Below are 24872 nucleotides of genomic sequence, written 5' to 3' on the forward strand. Positions count from 1 at the left end.
GTGGTGTGGACACCAGGGGCCAGAGGATGAGTTTGAATCTAGGGGTCAGTAACATCTGTCTTGGGTCACTCAGCAGGGAGTATGCCTTTGAGGCTTAGGTAACATTGCCATGGGGACCCCCAATGTTTCTTCTGCTCCCTGGGCAGGAGAATGTCACCTGGATTCTGGACTCATGAAAGGCTTCACCAGAGGAGGCTCACAGACCATTATTGGGGAGCTCCTGCTCTTGATGCTCACAGCCCACCCCACACGCTGCGCTGTTGGACAGGAGAGGGGCACACCACTCACGGGAGTCCCCAGGGGTCCGGTGTGGTGTCAGCTCTAAGAGCGTCTCTATTTCACCCCTTTCCTTGGTGTAGACTCGGCTGGTTCACATTGTGGAGAATCGCTCTTACCCTTTCATGTCCCACAACGGGGTTTGCTGTCCTCACGTCCTGAGTCATCAACTCCCTATGCCTGACCCCCGTCCCGACTCCACAACTGAAGGCTGAGGTGCCCATGAGAGCGCAGGGCAGCTCTGTCTGAAATTCCTGCTGGGCCTGATCCTCACACGGCATCTCACCTCTTCGTGCCTGTTTCTTGGGACACAATCTCGTGGGCCCTTCCTTCCCCCACTTCCTGGGAGGGAAGTGTCTCTGGGGAGCAGAGTCCCCGCTGTGAGGACTGTGCACCTGCGGGGGGTGGGTCTCTGGACACTGAGAATGAGAGTGGGGAAGTCTCCTCTTCCTTACCTGGGTAAGAGAAAAAGGGCAGCTTCACGATTAATCACATTAATAACTTGGCAGCCTTCCAGAGTCATTCGTTAGTTTATTCTTAATGTTAGTTATTTTTCCTGAGGTTTTAGAAACACTGAATGTTTAATTGTAGCAGATCCATTATGAACTCAGAGGTATTTCAACGTATAGTGTGCATATGCACAATTATTTAAAAATGGCCACATAACAAGACTGTGAGCAGGCTGAGGTTCCTGTCCCATGTCCCCTTCTGTGTGTGTCACTGTGAGAATCACCGCCATGGGAGACCACGCAGCAGTAGTCGGCCTCGTCCTCAGGCTGCGGCCCCGAGACGAGCAGGAGCCCCGCGTTGGCCGAGGTGTCCTTGGCTCCAGAGAAGCGGCTGGGGACCCCGGGGCCCTGGCCCTTATCTGAGTCTGTGTGGTAGTTCAGGAGATAGCAGGGAGGGCTCCCTGGCTTCTGCTGGAACCAGAATATCTTTTTGCTCTGGACACTGACGTCATTGCTCAGGGTGCAGGTGAGTCTGGCTGTTGCTCCAGGAGACGCAGAGAGGGAGGGCTGCCGAGTCAGCACAGGCTGGGAGAGGGAACCTGCAAGTACAGACACTCATGGGTGAAGGGACAAGGACCAGATACAATTTTATGAATTACTGTGTGAGACAGACTGAAAAAAGCTTGCAGTGACACCTGGTCCTTGCAGCCTGTCCCCACCTGTGCAGTGAGAGTGGATCACGAGGAGGAGAGGCGTCCAGGCCATGGTGCTCACAGCCCCTGAGCCCCACATGGGGCTGGGCTCCCCAGGCCTCCTTTTCTTCCCCACCCTCTGCCACAGGAGGGGCTGTGCATGCAAATGGGCTTCCATCCAGGGACTTCTCAGCCCTCCCTGAGCCTTAGTGCTGCAGCTCAGCTCACACCCCACACTGAGAAAGACGAGGGTTTGCTTCACCCCTTGGGAGAGCCCTGGGAGGAAGCACCTGTTGACACCACACACAGGGCCCTGCTCAGAGGGCTGTGCCGGACCAGGGAGGACACAACAGTTCAATCTCCATCAGGTAGCCAAGCACTCAGCCCCCAGGCCCTGGCTCCTCTGAGTGAATTGCCCAGGGGCCATCCCACAGTGCCCCCTGCTGGTCATGGGGCACACATTCACCAGGGCCCAAAGTCCTGAGACCCCCAGCTCATGTGGTCACTGTCTCTATTCCCACATTCACAGCCTGATTACCAGAGATTGCTATGCTGACATGCTGTGCTAGACTCCTGTAAAGTTTTCATTTCCAGAAGGACTCCTGGTCCATGCAGGTGCCTAACAGCATGTGTGCGTGTAGTCATATGTATGTATAAATAGTCAAGCACATTTAATGTTATAACCCTTTCTCCTATAGTACATTCTAGAAAAGTCGCATCATCCACAAGTGTGTAAAAGCAGCATAGATGACGACGGACAGTTGAGTTGGTTGGACTATGTCCTATGGAGGGAAAGGACTTTTCCATTCTACATGGAACGTCAATGTCACATTTGAACATGAAAATTCAGCAAACGGTTCAAAAATCATGGAATGCTTTTAGACTTTTGATAATGATTAGATTGATTTATAAAAAAACTAATGGTTTGCTAGGCATACCGCTTACTCAGCACTTACAAGTAATGATGTAACACATTTCTTCATTCATGAACATAATAGATGGCTGGGTACAAGGAGCAATCAGATCCACCTGACTCAGGCACATTGGCATTGTCCAGGTGTGTCCAGAAGTGAGATTGATACGAAGCCTACAGAATTCTTACTTGATCTTTTTTTTGAACACATCGTTAATTGTATTTACTTTTCTGAACAAGCGGCTGCATCCCTGGTCCCTGGCTCTCCTCTCTGCATTCAGCTGCCCCATGTAGATCTTCCCATTGCTGGGATATACATTAACAAACATTCTTTTCCTCCCTCACACACACTCGCTTTTTATCTTTATTTTTTTTATTTTTTTAATAAAGATTATTTACACATACAAGGGCTGGGATACAGGCCAGAGATGCCGGGGGCAGTGAAAGGATTCACCAGAGACAGCATGGGGAGCAGAACAGGCAGACTGACTGAAACACACTGCTGAGGAGAGCAGCAGGTGAGACAGGAGAGGTCTGCCTCACCATGTGGGTTTCTCCCTGGCCGGCGGGGGATGGAACTCATGCTGCAGGGGCTGCAGATCGCTTCATAGTGTGGTGCTTAACTCCCTTGTGCCACCAGGGACACCCGAGACTTTTTATCTTTAAATAGGAACTCCAGACTCCGGCTTTGTGTGTTCGGAAGATGTGCCTCATGTTATAAACAAACTGTGCAGCCACCAGGGAGGGAGGGAGGAAGGGAGGAAGAAAAAAGGCAGTCCCACTGTTTATTTAGTCCCACTGTTTATTTACACTGGCAGTAGTTTTCAAAGCACAGACCTGGAGAACAGCAGCTCTGCCACCAGGAACAGGGGCTTATGGTCCACAGTTCTTCATTATTTGTTTCTTTCAGATAGTCTTATCTATCACCTGAAACTTGATAAGCCTTTTTCATGATACATGCAGATCAAGGTCACATAAAAATCTTCCCAAGCTGGATTCTTGCTGAGTCTGAGCATCTCTAATTAAATGCACTCTTTGGAAGAGCACCACTGGCCCTCTTCAGGCCAGCAGGAGGAGGGCAGTGCCCCCAGGGACGCACTAGCTGAAATATCTGGACCCAGAGAGTAGGGCAGGACAACAGGCAGGCTCCAATCTGGACTCTTCCACTAGTTGCTGGAGAGGAATTCTTTTGTTTTGGCTTTGAAATATGAAAAGAAAACAGGATCCTGTCCTTGTGGTCTAAAAGAACACTGCAGAACGAAGGCGGCAAGTGTCACCTGGACTGAGTGAAGGAGTGAATTTGCTGTGCTGCTGCTGGTCTGACCACTGGCTCCAGTTGTTGGATGGAAGCTTTACCGAGTTGCTGGAGGCTTGGAAACTTCTGAAGCAGTAGGGGAGCTTTAGTTTTTCCAATCCCTGAGATCTGTTGCCCGGTTCTAAGAAGGTGGGGCTCAGAAATCTGAGCCTGTTTCTTCATGAGAAAAGGGTTTTTACTGGGATCTTTGGTTTGCTCTTGAACTAACTTCATAATGAGGCAGGATGCCTCCCTCTGGCTGGCCACTGGAAGCAAGACCATCCCTAGGTCCAACACAGTAAACTTCTGTATGGCTGGGAAGTACTGTTCACTCATTTGAGTTTTTTCAACTGCTACAATCCCTTGAAGAGTATTAGAATTTCTAGCCCGAACAAGCCACTTTCTGTAGCCATTCCCTGCCACCAAATCAGCGTCGTTGATACAAAGAATACAGGATCTGCAGGATAGGTAAAAATCTACCAGTGGCAAGCCATCCTCAAACACGAGTTTGTCTTTCCCTTGCATCTCCTGTACCTGCTGGCACCCGTGCCATTTCTCATTAGCCACATGTGACCAAAGGGCAGGTGCATGGTGCCTGCACCATTAGGAGGACTCCTTTCCATTGGTGGCCTCAATCGAAGGAGGGAACCACAAGAAAGTGTTGGAGCAGACTGACCTGCACATGGTCCCACATTCCACTCCCAGCTGGGAGTGGTAGGAGCCCATCTGCAGTGTTGTTCTTTAAAGGATTGAATCATCTGCCAATGTCTAAGACGCAGGAGATTGGAGTGCTGGTTGCCAAGTCCCTCATTTATGCCGCCTGCCTGGTCCCTGTCACTCTGGCTCAGCCCTCAGTCCACCTGGAGCCCATCACTATTTGTTTGTTTGTTTGTTTGTTTTTTTACAGAGTTCTTACTTGACAAGTTACAGGTCAAGTGAACAAAGTGTCACTTGAATCATAAACATAAATTATCATGGCCCCTAAATCCATTCCAAGAAGTGAGTCAGTTTATGATACCACGGTTCTTTGAATGAAGACAGCCAGGTCAACTTGATTAAAACCCCTGATAACTGCCAAAAATTATCCTATGATCTGTCTTCCTGTCATCCCCAAAAGGACCTTTAATCCTTGATTAGGTGAATGCGCAATGTGGAAATGGAAATAACCAGAAACCTTGGGAACACAGGACATTAATTCTGAGTTAACATTGACTCCAGGGAACCACAATGTAACTGTTGTCTCCCAGAGCACACATTTATGGAGACTGGGTGCTAACTGTGTGGTTTTAGTGCATAAATGTCCCAGAGGGTCCCCAAACCCACCCTATATTTTTCTTCCAAGTTCCATACATCATGATCAGGATACGTTATAACTCAAAGCTGATAGATTCTCAACAAAGGTTACTGGCTGATACTGATTGACCTCTGGAGGGAAGACTATTATGGCAAATTGGAAGTTTCTAGACTGGTGCCTACCTAGACATAAGCAATATCACATTTTTAGAGGAAATGCAAGCTTTAGTATCACCATGAAGAACTCGAAAAATGCCGAGTTGGTGATTCCAACCACATGCTTGATGTCGTGTTGCACAGAAGATATTCTTGGACAGTGACAATGGATTATCATATGGTTGACGAGGTGGTGACTCCCACTGCAGCTGCTGTTGCAGATGTGGTTACAATTCTTGGACAAATGAACACATCCTCTGCTAACTGGTGTGCAGCTATGGATTGATCACATGCATTTTTCTTGCTAGTTCTTCACAATGTGCAGGTATGATCATAATGCACATGGCTACCTCACTGCGGTTTCTCTCTGAGACACCTGTAGCACATTTTTAAAGAAAATCCCTCCCAGTGAGCTGAACTTTGAGAAGACGACCTGGCTCGTTACTTTATTCAAAAAAAAAAAAAAAAGCACAAATAAATAAGAGGCCAGATGTGAAAGCACACAGGTTTGTGGGATGAAGCCAATGGTTTACCTGGGTGACCTAGTCTTGGAAGGAACATGACTGAAAAATCATGTTTGGAAAAACACTACACAGAATTATAATCTTGAACGCATAAATAAATGATTCTTAAATAAATACTTTGCCAATGACTAAGATAACTTGTTAAAAAGAAAATAAAGCAGAGCCCTTCATCAGTATTCAAATGAAACGTTATTTATGTGCCACTACATTCCAAAATAAAAGACGGCAAATGTAATTTGTCCATTGCACATTGAATCAATGGTTATTGTGGCTAAGGATCAGAGCTTCCGATTTTCTCATTTCTCATTTATTCAGCAAGCATGTGCTAAGGTACTGTGACAACCACTGGAATGACAATACAGAGATGGCATGGTCCGCTCCTCAATGATCATGTATGCAGCATGACAGGTATGAACAGGGTGCTACTGGAACACAGAAGGAACTTCACGGTTTTGTGTCACTATTTTCCAGCTTTTTGGTGGAGGTGATATATGAACTGATACCTGAAGGGCAAGGCAAGGATATGCCAGACAGAGAAGAGATGCGGAGCCAAAGAGCTGTAGAGAAGGTAATGCACTGTGGCTTTATACAGTCTCAGTCGGTCAGATGCTAAAGTAAAGGGGCAGCAAAGGAAGTAGTGGGAGATAAGGATATGTAAGTTGGCAGGACCCAAATTTATTTGGCTGCTTTTATTCCATGCTGAGGATACTGGAACTTCCCCTGGGGGCAAAAGATAAACCCATGACAAACTAAATGAGTGTAGATTTAAATGTCACCTATCAAGTGACAGCTATTGCTGGACCGAGGACTAGTCGATGAGTATAGGTTTTTGTTTTGTTTTGGACCTTATTACTAGAAACACAAGAAGCTGATGAAGCCCATCTTTTCTGAGAAAAGTTTCTGTGTGCAGGTTGCTATTTCCACAAGGATGAAAGAAGTGAAGGAAGGGTAGAGCCAGAAATAAATAGAGCTAAAGCAATCCTGAGGAAAGAAGAAACATGGAGGCAAGTTACCTGATTTTAAACACTATGATTTAGTAATTAACACAATAGTGTATAGGAATAAAAGCAGACACAAAGCTTTGGAACGGAATCAGAGGCATGGCAATCCAGCTACACATATATCAATTCCCAATTTATGACAAAAACGCCACAACCATGCAATGGAGAAAAGGACATCTCTTTAACAAGTGGGGCAGGAAAATCAGACAGACATGTGGGGAAGAAAGACCTTAGACCCACTCTCTAACTCCAAGTACAATGATAAGTTCATAAAGGATGAACAATAAAATACATAGAGGTGAGCATTGTTGATAGGTTTCAAGGCATCACTGACATAGATGTCTTTGGAGTCTATACTCTTAAGGCAAGGGAAACAAAAGCCAAATAAACAGATGAGATGACATCAAAATAAAAACCTTTCACACAGCAAAAGAACATATTAGCAGAGGAAAAAGACATCTCACAGAATGGATAAAATATCCACACAGCATGCAACTGACAAGGGATTGATATTCAGGTATACAAAGAACTCATCCAAAGTAACTCTTAGACAACTTTTTTGAGGCATTTGAAGTCATTATGAAGACATGTCTTTCTGTATCTTGATAGAGTAGTGATTTTTGATCCTTCTTACTGAGACTAGCATAATTGGGCAAACCAGTGGACCACGGACTTGGAACCACAACATTAAACCTAAACTGCTTTTTCACTTATCTAAAAATATTAAAAACAATCAACTTTTTCCCCAAAAACAGGCAAAGAAATTTCCTCAAAAATCTTCTCTAACATTGCTTCTGTATGTATACTCTACCTTATAAAATTATACATTATCTGATTTTTTAAAATTTTCATGAGAAAAAGAATATTTAACAATTTAAAGCCATATTTCATTTTCTTTCTCTATCAAATAATCCAATTTCACAACTTTGAAGTTTCCACACCCATTTAGCAGCAAAGCTGAGTAAGAATTCTTAGCTTTACTGTTCCATGATTTATTATGACAAGAACCCAAATGCAAAAAATCATGTGAGATCTTTTAAAATGAGCTGTTGCTGCTTTTATGTTCATTAAGAAGAACATGAAAACACCATCAAAACCATAAGTTAATGTGCATTGATTGAAGTAGAAATTTTAATAAAAATGATAGCCAATAAAGCTAGCTGGTATTAAAAGATTCCTTTACATTGTTCTTGTAGTGGTCATTCAGTGATTGCAAGTTATAGAAACATAAGTTAACTCGTTTTTAAAAATTCAAATATTGGCCTCCCCGGTGGCGCAGTGGGTTGAACACAGGGCTGTGAAGCTGTCCAGCCTCTGCAGCGTGGGTTAGATTCCCGGCCAGCCAGAGAGATTTCCACATGGAGCAGCAGACCTCTCCTGTCCTGCCCAGTGCTCCCCTCAGCAGTGCTTTCAGTCAGTCTGCCTGCTCTGCTCCCCACTGTCTCTGGTGAATCCTCTCAGCCTCCTGCACCTCTGGCCTATATCCCAGCTATTATATAAGTAAATAAATCTTTAAAATAAAATAAAAATTCAAATAGTTGTTTGATTTGACTATTTGGGAAGTGGTCCATATTTTATAAAAAGAGATTAAAAATGTTAAAAGATAAAATTGTGCTTAAGGATGTATTCTTATGTAAGATAGTGACAACAGAAATTAATTTTTAATAATTAATTTATGCTTAATTCATAAAAAGGAGTTACTATAAATGATAACATCTGTTTAGATGTCAGTCATAAACTTATTGCATGGTGGAAAAATGAGACAGGTAATGTACAGAGAAACTTTAAAATTCTTATGAACCACAGTCCAACTGAAATCAATCATAAAGTAAGCCAAAGTATCTCAAAGTATACTTCCAGTTATCAAGCATTAATATTTAATTTCTAAGATCTAATTAAACACAGATTTTCAAGAAATTTTAAATGTGTTGATTTAGTTACATCTAATTCAATAATGTCGGTGATTTTGAAAATGAGAGCACCAGGGACTTGTAATTTTAAATTTTATGTCTACTTTATTAGCACAAGTAACTGACATTTACTTAGCGTGTATAAATAAGTCAGTTGAACAACTAAGAATTTTGTCTAAGTACAAATGAATATTGCATCAGAAATTTGAAACCCAAGGTAATATAAAATTTGTCAAAAGGTAATATAACTAACCTTGTCATAGTTATGTGTCTGTGCTTTCATTTTAAGGCCATGGGTTGAAGGTAGGAAAAGTTGTTGAATTTCCTCTTGTTGTAAGATAACTATCAAGCATGAAACGATTATTAAGACTATTAATAGAATGTGTAGCAGAAGATAGCAGTAGGTCTAGCCTTGGAGGAGGCACGTTGAATACATATTCCTGATGTGTTTCCTTCACAAGAGGTTCAGTATTGACTTCTGTTAGCTTCTTGATGGCCCCGTGAAGACTGAAAAATCCAAATCCTTATATTTTATTTTTGCCTAAATAATTTGCACTTTAAAAACAAATGTTGCCATAACATGAATTTCCCATAAAACAATGTTTTAACACTCAAAACGTGTTGGTGCATACCTACTATTTACAATTAGGGGTTTAAAAGTGTGGTAAAGAAGCCCATGTTTCCGGGAGGGTTCCTAATAAGTAATTCAAAGCAGGGAGGGTGGGCAGTGTTGGAGGCGGCTTCAGGGATAATGCCAAGCATTTCCTTTCACTATCCGTACACATTTCACTCAGTACCTCTGACAGTTAAACCTTTGGCACTGAAGATTAACTTAGAACAACAACTTCTAGGGGAGAACAGGAGAGCTGCCTGGTGGCTGACTAAAGAGAACTAAACAGCTCCAAGGAAAACAAAACCCCTAATATTGTTACAAAGGCACTGGTGTTGAGATCTACCCATTTGGGCTTCCACACACCTCCTCAAGCAGAAGCAGAACCCAATATTTATTTGTAGTCAGTCTGTAAATGATACTACCCTTCACCTCCTGCAGCTTTCCTCATTTCACTTGTATGCCTTTCTGGAGAGCAGAAAATCTAAAACTCTGAAGGATAATTTGTCTCAGGGTGCCCTCTAGCAATAGTGTCAAAGATCACATTAAGAAAATTAATTCACCAGTAACCAAACTGTGCTAAGTGTAGTGACACTTGAAGACCACTTGAATTAAAATGGTAATCTTCAAAAAAAATAAACTCATTAATATTTCTACTGGGAGGATTATGACAAGCAATTTTATAACAATAACACTATTTAAGTTATAAAGTTTCAAATATCCTTATCTTAAAGTCTATTAGATCAGGTTAACTAGATGAAATTATTTAGGGCTAAAAATTAAGTCATGTAAAATCAACAAAAGAGGAGATTCAAACAGTCCTGCAGCAACATTTTAAAGATAAGTTCACTTATTAACATTATTTTCCAAATAATAACCTCTTAGTAATTACATGAACCTGGATCTATAACAATTATGCTTTAGAGGTAAATAAGTGAACTAAGTTTCTTTCCCATAATTCCTGTTTTTACAACTTACGTGTTTACGGTAATTTGCAATGATTTTCTAGAGTTTGATTCTTCTAGATAGAGTTGCCTGTATTTTCCCAATTTTATTCTCTGTGACTCTAATTCAGTTTTCAGTCTGCAATTTTCAGTTTCCAAATTTGTATTTTTGACTTCCATTTGATTTATTGAAGTAGTCTGAGTATCTCCAAACAGTTCTTGGGGTTCTATTTGTGCCTAAAGAAAATTAAAAAGCATTTTAAATGCTTATAATCTGGTTAATTATACAAGTTTCTTTCTGAGTCAGTGATTCAGAGAGCAATTTCAAACATGAAGGGCCTCCCTGGTGGCATAGGGGTTAAGTTATCAGTTCTATCACTGTGACCTGAGTTTGATCCCTGGCCAGGAAGCTAACCCACACATGGTGCAACAGACCTTTCCTATCTCACCTGCTGTTCCCCTTAGCAGTGTATTTCAGTAAATCTACCTGTTCTGCTCCCAATTCTGTCTCTGGTGAATCTCTTAAAACATCACCCCCGCCAACTGTACCTCTGGCCTACACTCCGGTTCTTCTAAGCAAAAATAAATTTTAAAAAATTGAAAATTTTTAAAAAATTTTTCAAATGTGAAAAAGTTAGTTTAAAAATACCAATATCAACTGAATTTATTGTGAATTATAGAAATGAAATTGAATCATGCCCATAGTTGTACTCATGTAATCTGATAATCCAAAGAATAATAGAATCAATTTTAAAAGATGGTAATTGAACGATATAAATTAAGAATAGTCTGACAGCATGGTACTACTTTTAAATCATCATATTTTCTTGCAGCTACCTAAATAAGATATTTCTGTTCCTGATTTTATATCAATATGACTTTATTATGTTAATAATATACAATGCTAACATGTGTACTTTGAAAAATATCATCCATTGACCTTCTTTATCATACAACTTCTTCTTTACTGAATTCAGTTTAAGTAAGAGAAGTTGTTATCCTCTTGCCTAAACTGCTATGTAGCTTAGACAACAGATTCAAACCCCTAACCATTCTTCCCTGATCAATTTGCAAAACTTGACAACCCACTGAAACTCTCAAAGGGAAGTGGAGATGGAGGCGAGACTAATGGTGGCAAATTCCACACTGGGGAACATTTTCCCTCTTTTGTATTAGATCTTTACATTAACTTCAATTCTCGGCTTAAATCCTTCTGTCTCAGAATAAAAGTGAAGACATTCCAATGGCCTTCAAGACACTTAGGACTCTGCCTCCACCTACCTTCCTGACCTCAACCCCTACAAATTTTCCCTCCTACACTGCCACCCCTCATTTGTCTGAAAATGGGGGTCTGGGGCCAAAGTAACATATCACAGAGTTATACAATTCTCTTAGTGTTGGATAATCTAGGTCCAAATGATAATAATTGAGCCTTAAAATGAGAATTATCAGAAAATTATTTATAAAAATGTTCAAAGTATAAATCACAGTGAGACGATTAAATCAGAATTTTGCCAACATTTGTCTCAAATTATAATTTCATGAAAAATAGATGCCTTTAAAGTGCTGAGCAGGTCTTTAGAACACATAATTTGAGACTAAAATATTTTCAAATTCAATTCAAACTGACATGAGTAAAAATAAAGCTATATCAACTGTTATCTAAAATAACCAAAAAAAAAAAAAATAGTAAAGTTCTGAAAGAAAAGTTCTATGAGATGCAGCCTCTACATCTCAGTTCATCTGAAAAATCTGGAAAACCTTGACTGTCAAGGTAATACACTTACTTGACTATTAATTCCAAAATATTCATTTTAGGTATGAGCAATTTTACCTACCTGCCTCATCATAGTACAAAACTGGAGTTACAAAGATTCATATTTTTATTTTAGCAGAATGACTAAGTTATTAATATCAGCCTGTACCTATTGACAACTTATTGTTTGGCCTTTTAAAATTTCATAGGTGAGATTAGAGAAAACAAAGACTCTGCGGTGCACTTGAAAAGCATAGGCGGGACACAACTGCCCAGGTCCCCGAGCCTGCGACCTAGGCTTGAGGGAAGATGCTCAGGAGCCCTCATTGAGGTGAATCTCCCTCACTAAGTAATCAGGCACATGGATATGGGAGCAGGGTGCAAAAGGCACCATTTCTGCAGACACTGAACTGGGCTACAGCCCGCATCCTAGACCTGAGGGCTTTGGAACTGAGACCCGGGGCATGGAATTTGGGGCATGGGAACCTCACAATGGTGGGGCACAAGGCAGACGCAGACCCCCATGCAGTTGAGGCACTCCACATCACTCCCACGGGGTAAAAAAAAAAGTTCCCTAAGGTCACTAGCAAAGAGCTCTGGGGCCAACTAGCGACCAGAAAAAAATCACCAACACCCTATAGTTGGAAACCCTCTCTCAGGCACTGAGAGCATGTGGGCCACGCAAACGGGGATAAGGAGGGAAATAAGGCGTGGAGCAAGACCCCATCGTGGAACTGAGAGCTAGGCACAGGATCCAGGGCGTGGGACGTGCCATAGCAGTGGGCACTGCACAGGGTGACAGCCAGTGTTTTGGATCTGATAGCCCAGGAACTGAGACATAGAGTGCAGAATTCAGGGTGCGGGATTCATACAGCAGTGGAAGAACACCGGGTGAACACAGGGCAGACACAGCACCCAGCTTGAATAAGAGCCCGTGCTGTGATGCTCCCCTCCGCACTCCCTCTGCTACTCAGAGAACCACTCGGAAAAAGCATGGGTCAGCAAGCACGGGCCTCTGGTGCCACCTCGCTACCAGAACTAAATCACTAACTAGCTGATTCTCTGTTGGAACTGAGTAAATATAGAGGGAGGGAATGTAAGGGACAGAGCCCAGCTTACAGCATCAACGCCAGGTGGAGTTTTGGCCTACCAGTGCTGGTCTCAGTCTGGTAAACAGTTTCCGACACCCTTAAAGGAGCACTCCAAAGAGATGCCCACCAACACCAGTGGCACAGCGTCCCAACGCATAGAACTAATTAGAAAGCAAACAACAGGGAGAAGAAAAAACATAAATAACCAAGCAAGCCCGCAGGAGGACACAACACAAAAAGAAATACAGTCACCAGAACTCAACAATGACACGGAACTTCTCGGCCTATCAGATAGAGAATTAATAATCACCCTGATTAAAAAGCAGAAAAAAAATGAAAAGGAAAGAAAATGATTTGAGACAAATAATCATTGAACTGAAGAATGAAACTGAGACCTTAAGAAAGGAAAGAAAAGAAATGCAGGAGATAAAAAGATTACTAGAGGAGATAAAACTCTGGGAAAAGCAATGAAAAAAGAATCGATGAAATGGAAGAACAGATTAGTACTATCAAAGATACAGAAATAAAAAGAGCAAAAAGAGAAAAGGAGAGAGAAGTGCAAATGAAACAGTATATGGAGACTCTTAGACAATTATCAGACTCCATGAAGAGAGGAAATGTAAGAGTTATAGGCATTCCAGAAGGTGAGGAGAGAGACAAAGGAACTGAGAAATTATTCAAGGAGATAATTGAAGAAAACTTCCCAAGCATGAAAAAGGAAATGAATATAGACATACAAGAAGTGAGAAGAACTTCCAGTTACCATAATGAAAAGAAAATCACAGCAAGATACCTAGTAGTAAGCTTGAAAGTGTCCAAGACAAGGAAAAAATAATGAAACTGGCAAGGAGGAAGAAAAGATAACTTATATGGGAAAACCAATCAGGTTAACTTCTGACTTCTTTGAAGAAACATTACGGGCAAGAAGAGAATGGAATAACATATTCAGCAAAGTTCAACACAGCAAACATCAACCAGAATACTTTACCCTGAAAAACTCTCCTTCCTCTACGAAGGAAAAATATGAACCTTCTCAGACAAACAGAAACTCCAGAAATTCATTACAACTAAACCCCCACTCCTAAAAATTCTACAAGAAGTCCTAAAGCCAAAACCAACAGAGGAATGAACAAGAAGAACAGAATACAGCAAGGAATAAAATCACAAAAATGCCAAACAAAATGGTAAACACAGAAGCCAACATATCAATATTAACTCTAAATGTAAATGGATTAAACTCATCAATAAAAAGACACAGAGTAGCAGGCTGGATTAAAAAACAAAATCCAACCTTCTACTGTCTCCAGGAAACACATTTAACCACAAAAGATAAACACAGACTGAAAGTAAAAGGGTGGAAAACAATCCTACAAGCAAATGGACCAAAAAAGAAGGCAGGAACAGCCATACTTATATCAGATGAAATAGACTTCAAATTAAAAAAAGTAAAAAGAGACATAGATGGACACTACATTATGATCAAGGGGACAATATATCAGGAATATATAATACTCATCAACATATACTCACCAAATGAAGGGGCACCAAAATATATTAGACAATTATTATCAGCTCTGAAAACAGATATTAAAGAAAATACATATATAATGGGAGACTTCAACACCCCACTCTCACCAACGGACAGATCAACAAGACAAAAAATAAACAAAGACACTACAGACCTAAATAAAGACATAGAACTCACAGTCTTAACAGACATCTATAGGACACTGCACCCAAAAAAATCCAAGTACACATTTTTCTCAAGTGTGCATGGATCATTCTCCAGAATCAATCACATAATGGGCCACAAACAAATATCAACAGATACATGAAGATCAAAATCATTCCAACTATCTTCTCCAATCATATAGGCATCAAGCTAGAAATAAATCATGACAAGAAAACAAGGAACCCTCTCACTTCATGGAGATTGAAATCCACACTACTGGAAGACCACTGGACCAATGAGGAGATCAAAGAAGAAATTAAAAAATACTTTGAGTTGAATGACAAGGAGGACACCACTTACCAGAATGTATGGGATGCAGCAAAAGCAGTAATAAGAGGAAAATATATAGCAATACAGGCTCACATCAACAAACAAGAAAGAACTCAAAGAAACAACCTAATCTCACATCTCAAAGAACTAGAAAAAGAACAACCAAAAAAACCCTAAAGCCAGTAGAAGAAAGGAAATAATAAAACTCAAAGCAGAAATAAATGAAATGGATATTTAAAAAAACAACCAAAAGATCAATGAAAGCAAAAGTTGGTTCTTTGAAAGAATATAAACAAAATAGACAAACTTCTAGCAAGGCTCACAAAGAAAAAAATGGGAGAAAACACATATAAATAGGATAATAAATGAAAGAGGAGAAATCACAACAGACTCAGTAGAAATCAAAAGAATAATCAGAGATTACAATGAAAACTTATACGCAAACAAATTCAACAACCTGGAAGAGATGGACAAATTCCTAGAACGATATAATCATCCAAAGCTGGACAAAGAAGAAATAGAACAACTAAACAGACCAATTACAAGCAGCGAAATTGAAGCAGTAATCAAAGCACTCCCCAAAAACAAAAGCCCAGGCTCAGACGGCTTCACAAATGAATTCTACCAAATGTTCAGCAGTGAATTAGTGCCTATCCTGCATAAACCCTTTCAAAAATTTTAAAAAGAAGGAATACTACTAAATGCATTCTACGAAGCCAACATTACACTAATAACAAAACCCAACAAAGACATCACAAAAAAAGAAAATTACAGGCCAATCTCCCTAATGAACATTGATGCAAAAATCCTCAATAAAATCCTTGCCAACAGAATCCAACAATGCATCCATAAGATAATTCACCAAGTAGGATTTATTCCAGGGACACAAGCATAGTTCAACATCCAAAAATCAATCAACATAATCCAACACATCAACAAAAAGAAATATAAAAACCACATGATAATATCCATAGATGCTGAGAAAGCATTTGACAAAGTACAACACCCATTCATGATAAAGGCCCTTGAAATTCTCGGGATACAAGGAACATACCTCAACATCATAAAGGCCATCAATGACAAGCCAACAGCCAATATCATTCTCAATGTTGAAAAGCTGAAAGCATTCCCATTAAGATCTGTAACAAGACAAGGATGTCTACTCTCACCACTGCTTTTCAACATAATACTGGAAGTCCCAGCCACAGCAATAAGACAAGAGAAAGACATACAAGGAATCCAAATAGGCAAGGAAGAATTTAAACTATCACTATTTGTGGATGATATGATAATATACGTAGAGAACCCCAAAACTCCACAGAAAAACTAATTAAACTAGGGCCTCCCCGGTGGCGCAGCAGTTGAGCGCTGGGTTTTGAAGCTGCCCGCAGCCTCTACAGTGCCAGTTCGATCCCTGGCTGCTCCCTGGCCCTGGAGTGGGGTCCCACAAGGCACGCAGACCTCTCCTGCCATGCCCACTGCTCCCCTCAGCAGTGTACTTCAGTCCTTCTGCCTGCTCTGCTGCCTGCTCTGGCTCTGGTGAATTCTCTCACCCTCCCACGCTTCTCACTGTACCCAGTGCTTGTATAAATTAAAAAAAAAATCTTAAAAAAAAAACCCAAAACTAATTAAACTAATCAATCAGTTTAGTAAAGTGGCATGATACAAAATCAATGCACAAAAATCAGTAGCCTTCCTACACACAAACAATAAATCTGAAGAAGAAGAATTCAAGAAAACCATACCTTTTATTACTGAAACCAAAAAATCAAATACTTGGGAATACACCTAACAAAAGTGGTAAAGGACCTATACAAAAAAAAAAAAAAAAAAACTATAAAAGGCTATTAAAAGAAATAGAAGTAGACACAAAGAAATAGAAAGACATCCCCTGCTCATGGATCGGAAGGATTAACATTACCAAAATGGCCATTGTACCAAAAGCAATCTACAGATTCAATGCTATTCCAATTAAAATTTCAATGTCATTCTTCAAAGATATAGAAAAATATTGATGAAATTCATATGGAGCCACGAAAACACCAAATATCCAAAACCCTCCTGAAAAAAAAAAAAAGAAGGGAATGGAGGCATCACACTCCCAGACTTCCAACTATACTACAAAGCAATAATAATCAAAACTGCATGGTATTGGAACCAGAACAGATACACAGACCAATGGAAACGAATAGAAAAGCCAGAAATAAACCCACAGATTTATGGTCAACTAATCTTTGACAAAGGAGCAGGAATATGCACTGGAGCAAAGAAAGTTTGTTCAATAAATGGTGCTGGGATCACTGGGTCATTACATGCAAATGAATGAAACTTGCCTACTAACTCACACCATGCACAAAAACCAACTCAAAATGGATTAAAGAATTAGACATAAGACCTGAAACCATAAAATATACAGAAGGAAATATAGGCAAACCACTACATGACATGCACCTCAAAGACATCTTTACAGGCACATCGCCCAAAGCAGTGATAGTAAAGGCAAAGATAAACAGCTGGGACTACATCAAATTAGAGAGCTTCTGCACAGCGAAAGAAACAATAACTAAAACAAAGAGAAACCCCACGGACTGGGAGAAAATTTTTACACACAACACTAATGAGAAAGGACTGATCTCAAAAATTTACAGAGCTGATAAGACTCAACAAAAATAAAGAAAGTAATCCAGTCAAAAAATTGACAGAAGAGCTAAAAAGAAACTTCTCCAAAGAGGAAATACAAATGGCCAACAGGCATATGAAAAAAATGTTCAACATCACTTGTAATCAGGGAAATGCAAATCAAAACTACCATGAGATACCATCTCACACCAGAATGGCACATATTAAAAAAAAACTAGCAACAGCAAATGTTGGTGAGGATGTGGAGAAAAAAGAACTCTCCTGCACTCTTGGTGGGAGTGCAAACTTGTCCAAACACTATGGAAAGGTGTGTGGAGATTCCTCGACCTACTAAAGATAGAGCTTCCATATGATCCAGCAATTCCACTCCAGGTATTTACCCAAAGGACACAGAAACATTAATTCCAAAGAGCACCTGCACCCCTATGTTTATAGCAGCACTGTTTACAATAGCTAAGCTTTGGAAACAACCCAAATGCCCAAAAATAGATGACTGGATCAAGAAGATGTGGTGCATATACACCATGGAATATTACTCAGCATTCAAAAAAGATAAACACATGCAATTTGCAGCAACATGGGTGGAGCTGGAAGGGATCATGCTCAGCGAAATAAGCCAGAAAGAAAAAGAAAAATACTGAATGGTCTCACTCATAGCAGGAATCTAGAAAACTAAATAAGTGACCAGGAAAAAGAATAACTATAAGAAAGAAAAAATCAAAATCAACAAACAACTATGAACCAGAGACACACTATGGGGGAGGGGCAGGGAAAGGAGGGGCTGGGGTCAAAATAAGGGGGTTGCAATTGTATAGGGAACATAAAAATTAAAAAAAAAATTGAGGACAAAAAGGGTGATTAGATACGCAAATTGTAGTAAATCTCTCCAATGCAATACTACTCAGTAATAATTTTAAAAATACATGTTGATATAAAAAGTCTATTAAAATTATTGAGGCACAGCAGTATATTTCAGTCATCTGCCTATTCTGCTCCCCATTTTGTCTTTGGTGAATCCTCTCACCCTCCCACGCCTTGACCTGTACGCCAGCTCTTGTATAAAAATAAATAAATCTTTAAAAAAATAATAAAATAAAATTTCATAGGTGACTCCATGCCTTTGTATTGTGTAAAGCACCTCTCAAGTCTAATTTTTATTTACTGAACACAATAGATGGTTGTAAGCTGACAAAGCAAATATGATTATAGAGTCTATATATTTCTCATATTCACTAGATTCAATCTTTAGCCTTAACCAATTACTTCTTTTGAGTTTTCCTTCAGAAAGTTTGAAAAATATCATTCTTAATGGAATACTTACTTCTCTTGCTGCTTTTTCCTTTTCATATTTATATGTTCTTATTTTTAAACGATTACATTCATCAATTAACTCAACATTTGTTTCTTTTTGTTTCTCATTTTCAGTTTGAAGCCTTCTTATAGTGTCCTGGAGCTGGCCTTGAATATTCACTAATATCTCCTCTTTATTGTCAGCTTTGTTGTAAGCCTCATTCAGTTGCTGTTGAAGCAACATGTTTTCCCTTTGTATTTGAGATAATCTCTCCTCTAAATGTAGCTTCTCCTCTCTTGTCCCTTGGAAATGACATTCTAGGTCTCTCTCGGACTTGTGACTTTGACCACGATCTTGTACAGCAGCATCCAGTCTATGACGGCAGGATTCAACTTCTGATTTCAGTGTTTCTGTTTTTAGTTTTTCATTTTCCAATTGAGTGCTTAGCAAGTTATTTTCACACTTTAGAACAAGAAGTTGTTCACAATGTTGAGATACCGTTTTTGTAAGTCTTTCCTCACTCAGTTGTATTGTTTCTCGCAGAAAATCATTCATTTCTTCTAAAATTTCAATGGTCTTTTCTTTTTCCTGGTTTTGATTTTTCATTGTATTTATTTCCAGTTTTAGCATACTGATTTCATCCTGCAAAGTGTGGCTTTTATGTATTGGATCTTTCTCTCTTTCATTACTCTCAGAAGCCTAAGTAAAATATAGATTTTGTTAGCAGTCAACAAAATTACAATTTCTCTGAAATTAAAAGCAAATGATATGCTCATAAATGTAAAGATGGCAATAAAGGCTATCCAACTAAAAAAAAATCAGTTGGACATCAAAATTTACATAAGTATAACTGCCCCAAAGTTCAGGAATTTAACTGAAGACTGAGTCCATGACGATAAAAAAAGGGAACATGAGAAAACTAAGAATCTCAGAATTGGAAAGAGACTAGCTATGAATTACAAGAAATGCAGAAGGCATAAAAGATTAGTGTATATCTTCAGACTGATTCAATTTCCTAAAAGTTTTCTTCTTCCCTGAGATTCCAATTACATTGTACTTATTCAGCATTTTTAAGGTCAGTTATAAGGATTCAATCTATTGTTAACTGGTAAACCCAGGCATGGTAGTATGCCTGAAGTTCTAAGCTACACATATGAATGGACTCATTTAGATGTCAATTCGGGAAGGGAGAAGTTAAAAATACAAGCAAACTACAGGATTTCCCCAGGTCCTCTGACTCTACTAGCTAGTGTACCAAACCACATCTGCTTCCTTGGAGTAAATATATTGATACAAAAGAAGTCTTCCGTTTGAAAGCACTAAAGGTAAATAAGGTGAAATTTATATGCTCTCTTTAAAAATCATGAGATTATTCCCTGGTGCTGTTAGTTTTATTTCTTCTTCAAAATGTTTAAAATGTGAAATAGAAAACCACTGCAGAATTTGTGGTAATAAAATAATTATTGATAAATTGTCACTAAGTATATATTATGGCATATCATTTCTAAAACTCGTTATATGGACATAGTTGCTATTTAAGAGGAAAAAAAAAAGTTACTTTTCTCGAAAATAGGAAAGTTACATCCAAAGTATTATCTTTGACAATACTTCTGACGAACATAGATGCAAAAATTCCCAACAAAAATCTTAGCAAACTGGATTAAAAGGACTGAAAACAAGAGCCCCATGGCACCTAAAGGCCTTAAGGCATGGTGATTTGGGGGCTCTCTGGCTTGGCATGCAGCCACATGGGGGCAGCCCTTCCCCCACTCCATACCTCATCCATGTTCTCTCAACCCCCAGCCTGGCAGGCTCCAACTGCAGTGGCGGTGGTGGGTTCCTTGCTCTACCAGCTAGTCCTGGGGCTCTGGCAGTGAGACTTGTCCAGGCCCAGAGTGAGCTGGGGGAAAGAGTCCTACAGGCTGTGCACATGGCCATCATGGCAGGCTCTGAGCAGTGGTGCTATAGGAGTCCTTGCTGCACCAGCCAGATAGGACACTGGCAAGCAGCTAAGAAAAGGGCCTCACACAGTGGGGCCGAAGCTCAAAGAGCCTCACAACGTGGGGCTGAAGAAAAAGGGCCTCATCACGGGGCCAAAGACTTTTGAAGAGCCTCACACCATGGGGCTGAAGAGTCCTTGTGCCTCACACCGTGGGGCTGAAGATTAAACATCCCTCTGTTTTTTGTTCTTGGTCATAAGAAGAAAGAACTTCTCAGTAAATACATTGGGCAATAAATTATACATATAAAAATATTGTAAATACATGGCATGGAGAATTACCTACTTAAAAATTAAACACTCAATAATTTGGCCCACTTGACAATGGGAAATTATTATTGTGCAAGGGCATGCCTGATAAGTAACCCAGAGGTGGCCGCAATTTTCCTTATATGGAAGTTCCATAAAGAAGCCTCCTAATGATTCATAAAGTTGATTACACTAGGAGTTTCTAGGTAGAAAAAAGTTCTAATAACTGATAACTGGGAAGCAACTGGTCTCTAGCTGCAGGCCATATAGATAGAGGAGTCTCCTGATACTGTAGCCTTGGCGGATAGGGAGGTGCCAAGGACTATTAGCTGTCTTAGGTAGTTGTTTAGGCTGAAATAATGAGTGTAAGTTTTAATTATCTAGTAACTTTAAAGGTCACCTCTTTTCTCAAAACACGTGGGCACCAAAGGTCCATGGGAAAGGAATGTACTGATTGTTTCTGTTTTGTGTCTATGCATACAATGATGTAATCCCACCGCTTGCCTTAATGTATAAATATCTGCTGAGACCCTCAGCAGAGATAATTGCACCAGAGAGAGTGTCTGTGTCTGCCTCACTCCCTTTCCCCTCAGCCCTCAAGTTTCGCCAACACTGTCGCATCCTTTCAGGGACACCTGACCTGACATTTTGCTGGAGCTGGTCTTCGGCACAGTGGCCTGCTCTCCAACAGCTCAGACTCATCAAAAAGCTCTTCTGCAGAGCCATATGCACGACCACACCTAGCCCCACTGAAGCATGCCAGCTCTTCAAGACTCCAGCCCCACTAAAGCTGGTTCTGAGGCCCACCATCAATGAGCTTGCTTGTCAGGTCTGGACAAGCAGTCACAGTTGCACTTTTTGAATACGACACTGGGATTGAAGTGGACCAATCATGTTTAAGCTCTCAATGGACAATCTGACTGGTTCCATTCCAGGATTTTTTGAGCCCATTGAGGATTCTAAATTAGCCAATAAGGTGGTGTTTGAAAGGTGGGAACCCTGATGAGGATAAAAGCCCGCACAACAACTGACTTGATGCATTGAGCAGATCCTTTCATCAGACCCTTCACAGACAAATTTAACGGGACAGCAAGATTTCCACAGATCTTCACAGAGAACTCCACAGCTCTTTGTAGAATTTTGTAGGGACCACTGACACCTCCATAGTCTTCAACACTTCCAAGACCGCTGCAGACTGTGAGACCACCACAGATCTTTGCTTCAATCTGCAGTCTTGTAACTGGATCCTTGCAGCCTCCAGAGGTTACGAAGCAAGGTGACTGTGTTGGGGTAAATTGTGCTGGCCTCAGCCCACTGCCTGTGGATGGTCCCCGGCCCAGACCCCAGTTAGGCTAGCTCTGGCCACACCTCTCTGGAACCAACAAGCCCTGACCTGAGTGCAGATCAGATTGGACATTTCCCCCTTTAATATCAGGCTCTAGGAGTCAAAACTGAACCAATCAGGTGTGGGCAAAATGGACCAATCAGGAGGGACTTAAGAGAACCAATCAAGTGCCAGTCTACTTCATTAATTATTCAGATTGAAAAATGGAAAATGAGCTATTAGTGCTAAATGGTCCAATCAGATGCTTAGGATTGAAAATGGCCTGTTCAGGCTTATTCAGTGGGGGCCCCTGAAGGGGATACAAGGCAGAACAAGAGCCAGCCTGAGGCAGATGCAGCAGCGGTTTCTGTGGAGGTCTATTGACGTGTGGAAGTCTAAAGTCTACAAGGTTTACATTCTACAGAGGTCTGGTGAGTCCCATGGAGGTGGACTGCTTGATGCATCTCTCTTCAGAGTCCAGAAGCAGAATCTTTCTTCTTTGAAAATGGTTTGATGAAAGCTTTCTCTTCAAACAGCAATATGACTCCTTCTTTCTTCTGAAGCTTGGAGCAGAATGCTTCTTCAGAGGTGGTTCAATGAATCCTTCACTCTTCAGAGGATGGCTGCACACTGACTCAAGCTGGCTTTTGCTCTGCCTGGTATCTCCTTCAAGGCACCCCCTTCTACAAGCCTGACTGGACCATTGTAAATCCTAAGCATCTGATTGGAATGTTTGAAACCTGAACAATAGACATCAAATTAACATGATACTATAACTAGTTTGGATTATAGCATTAGAAAGATTAAAAGTTTGCCAGGGAGGAACTTGCCTTCATTAAATCACTTCTTAGAGCTCTCAGTTCCACAGCTACTGCTGACAGTGTGGACTCCAGCTGCTGCTTCACTTGATCGCCACTCCTATAGTGCTCTTCTTCTCTTTGCAGTCGATCCCTAAGTGTTCCAATAAAAAAGTCAGTATATGAAAGGTACATATAACTCTAGGAAGTATTGCAGAGAGAAAAATTTTGAAATGATACTGTACAGTTAGGGTTAAAGTTAACCTTTTTGCTCCACATAGTTATTGGTACTGTCTTTGCATAGTTTAGTTACAAATTTAAAAGGGAAGTTTTTTTTTTTTTTAACAAGCTTACAAATACACTAGGAAAAAAAGTTCAACTTCACAAAATATTACAGTTACTACTAAAAATGATTCACAGTGTAGACAGCATCTGCAGATTTCTTTCACACAACATCCATCTGTAGATCACTATAATCCAAGACTAGGTGAGGGAGTCTGTTAGCTGTTGTCCTACTCTTTTTATGTTTCTACTTTTGCAACACTTTCCACTGAGCTTGTTGGTTACTAGGTATTTTAGAAATCATTTTTATACTCCTTTTGGAAAAAGACAACCCATATTCACTAAGTATAATAAAAAGTAATATGTGCTTTTAGCACAGACCTAGAAATAATTTGATATAGTAGGAGAGAATTGTTGAATACATTATTCAGTAATCACTTTCCACTTTTCTTTTTATTCCATGCATAGTTTAAGAATAAGACTACATAATTTTTTGTTTGCAGTAATTTTATTATTTATTAAACTTTTTATTTTTTAACATGATTATTTATCTTTATACAATATTTGATTTCCCTGCTCATATGTAGTCCCCATAAATCTCCCACCACCACATCACCCATGGATTATACATTTTTAAAAACATCTTCTGTCTTCAGAAAAGTGGCCATTTCATGTGTGTTGTTGGAAATGGAAATTCATATAAACTCTTGTGAGAACAATTTAGAAATATAGATCAGAGACATTTCAGCATTGCTGCACTTCAGCCAAATACTATACTGAAGATTATTTTTCTTCAGTATACAGATTAATACAAAAGGAAATCCTTGCAGCAATAGTTATAACACAGTATTCCATATGGTATACTTCTATATGGTCATTAAAAGCATGATTTGGAAGACTACACAGTAAATTATTAGCAAAAGTATTCACTATCAAAAACTTGCTATACTATTTCCAAGAATTTCATATTCCACAGCACTAAATAAAGGTTTCTACTCTGAAAAATCCTAGAAGACAAGTTGGCAATTACAAACTTCTCTCTCTGGCCTCCCCTGGTGGTGCCGGCAGTTGAGCGCTGCACTATGAAGCTGTTCGCAGCCTCTGCAGCACTGGTTTGATCCCGACCAGTGAGGGTCCCACATGGCACAGCAGATATGTCCTGTCTCACCCGCTGCTCCCCTCAGCAGTGTATTTCGTTAGTTTGCCTTTCCTGTTCCCTGCTCTGTCTCTGGTGAATTCTCTCACCCTCCCATGCATTTGGCCTGTACCCCAGTTCTTGTATAAATAAATAAATAAATCTGAAAAAAAAACCTTTAAAAAAATTAAAAAAAAAACTTCTCTTATGTATTTGTAGTATTAAACGAAATAGTTGAAATATG

The 24872-nt window shown here is 40.1% G+C and overlaps 1 pseudogene across 1 annotated transcript; it reads right to left on the minus strand.

Moving 5' to 3' along the window:
* Positions 1-3603: 3603 nt before the first annotated feature.
* LOC311184295 (Fanconi anemia core complex-associated protein 24-like) lies at positions 3604-4247 on the minus strand (annotated as a pseudogene). The gene has a single exon. The product of its transcript is annotated as a Fanconi anemia core complex-associated protein 24-like (transcript).
* Positions 4248-24872: the final 20625 nt, after the last annotated feature.

The sequence above is a fragment of the Talpa europaea genome, assembly GCF_964194135.1.
Source record: "Talpa europaea genome assembly, chromosome: 14".
Classification (NCBI taxonomy): Eukaryota; Metazoa; Chordata; class Mammalia; order Eulipotyphla; family Talpidae; genus Talpa; species Talpa europaea.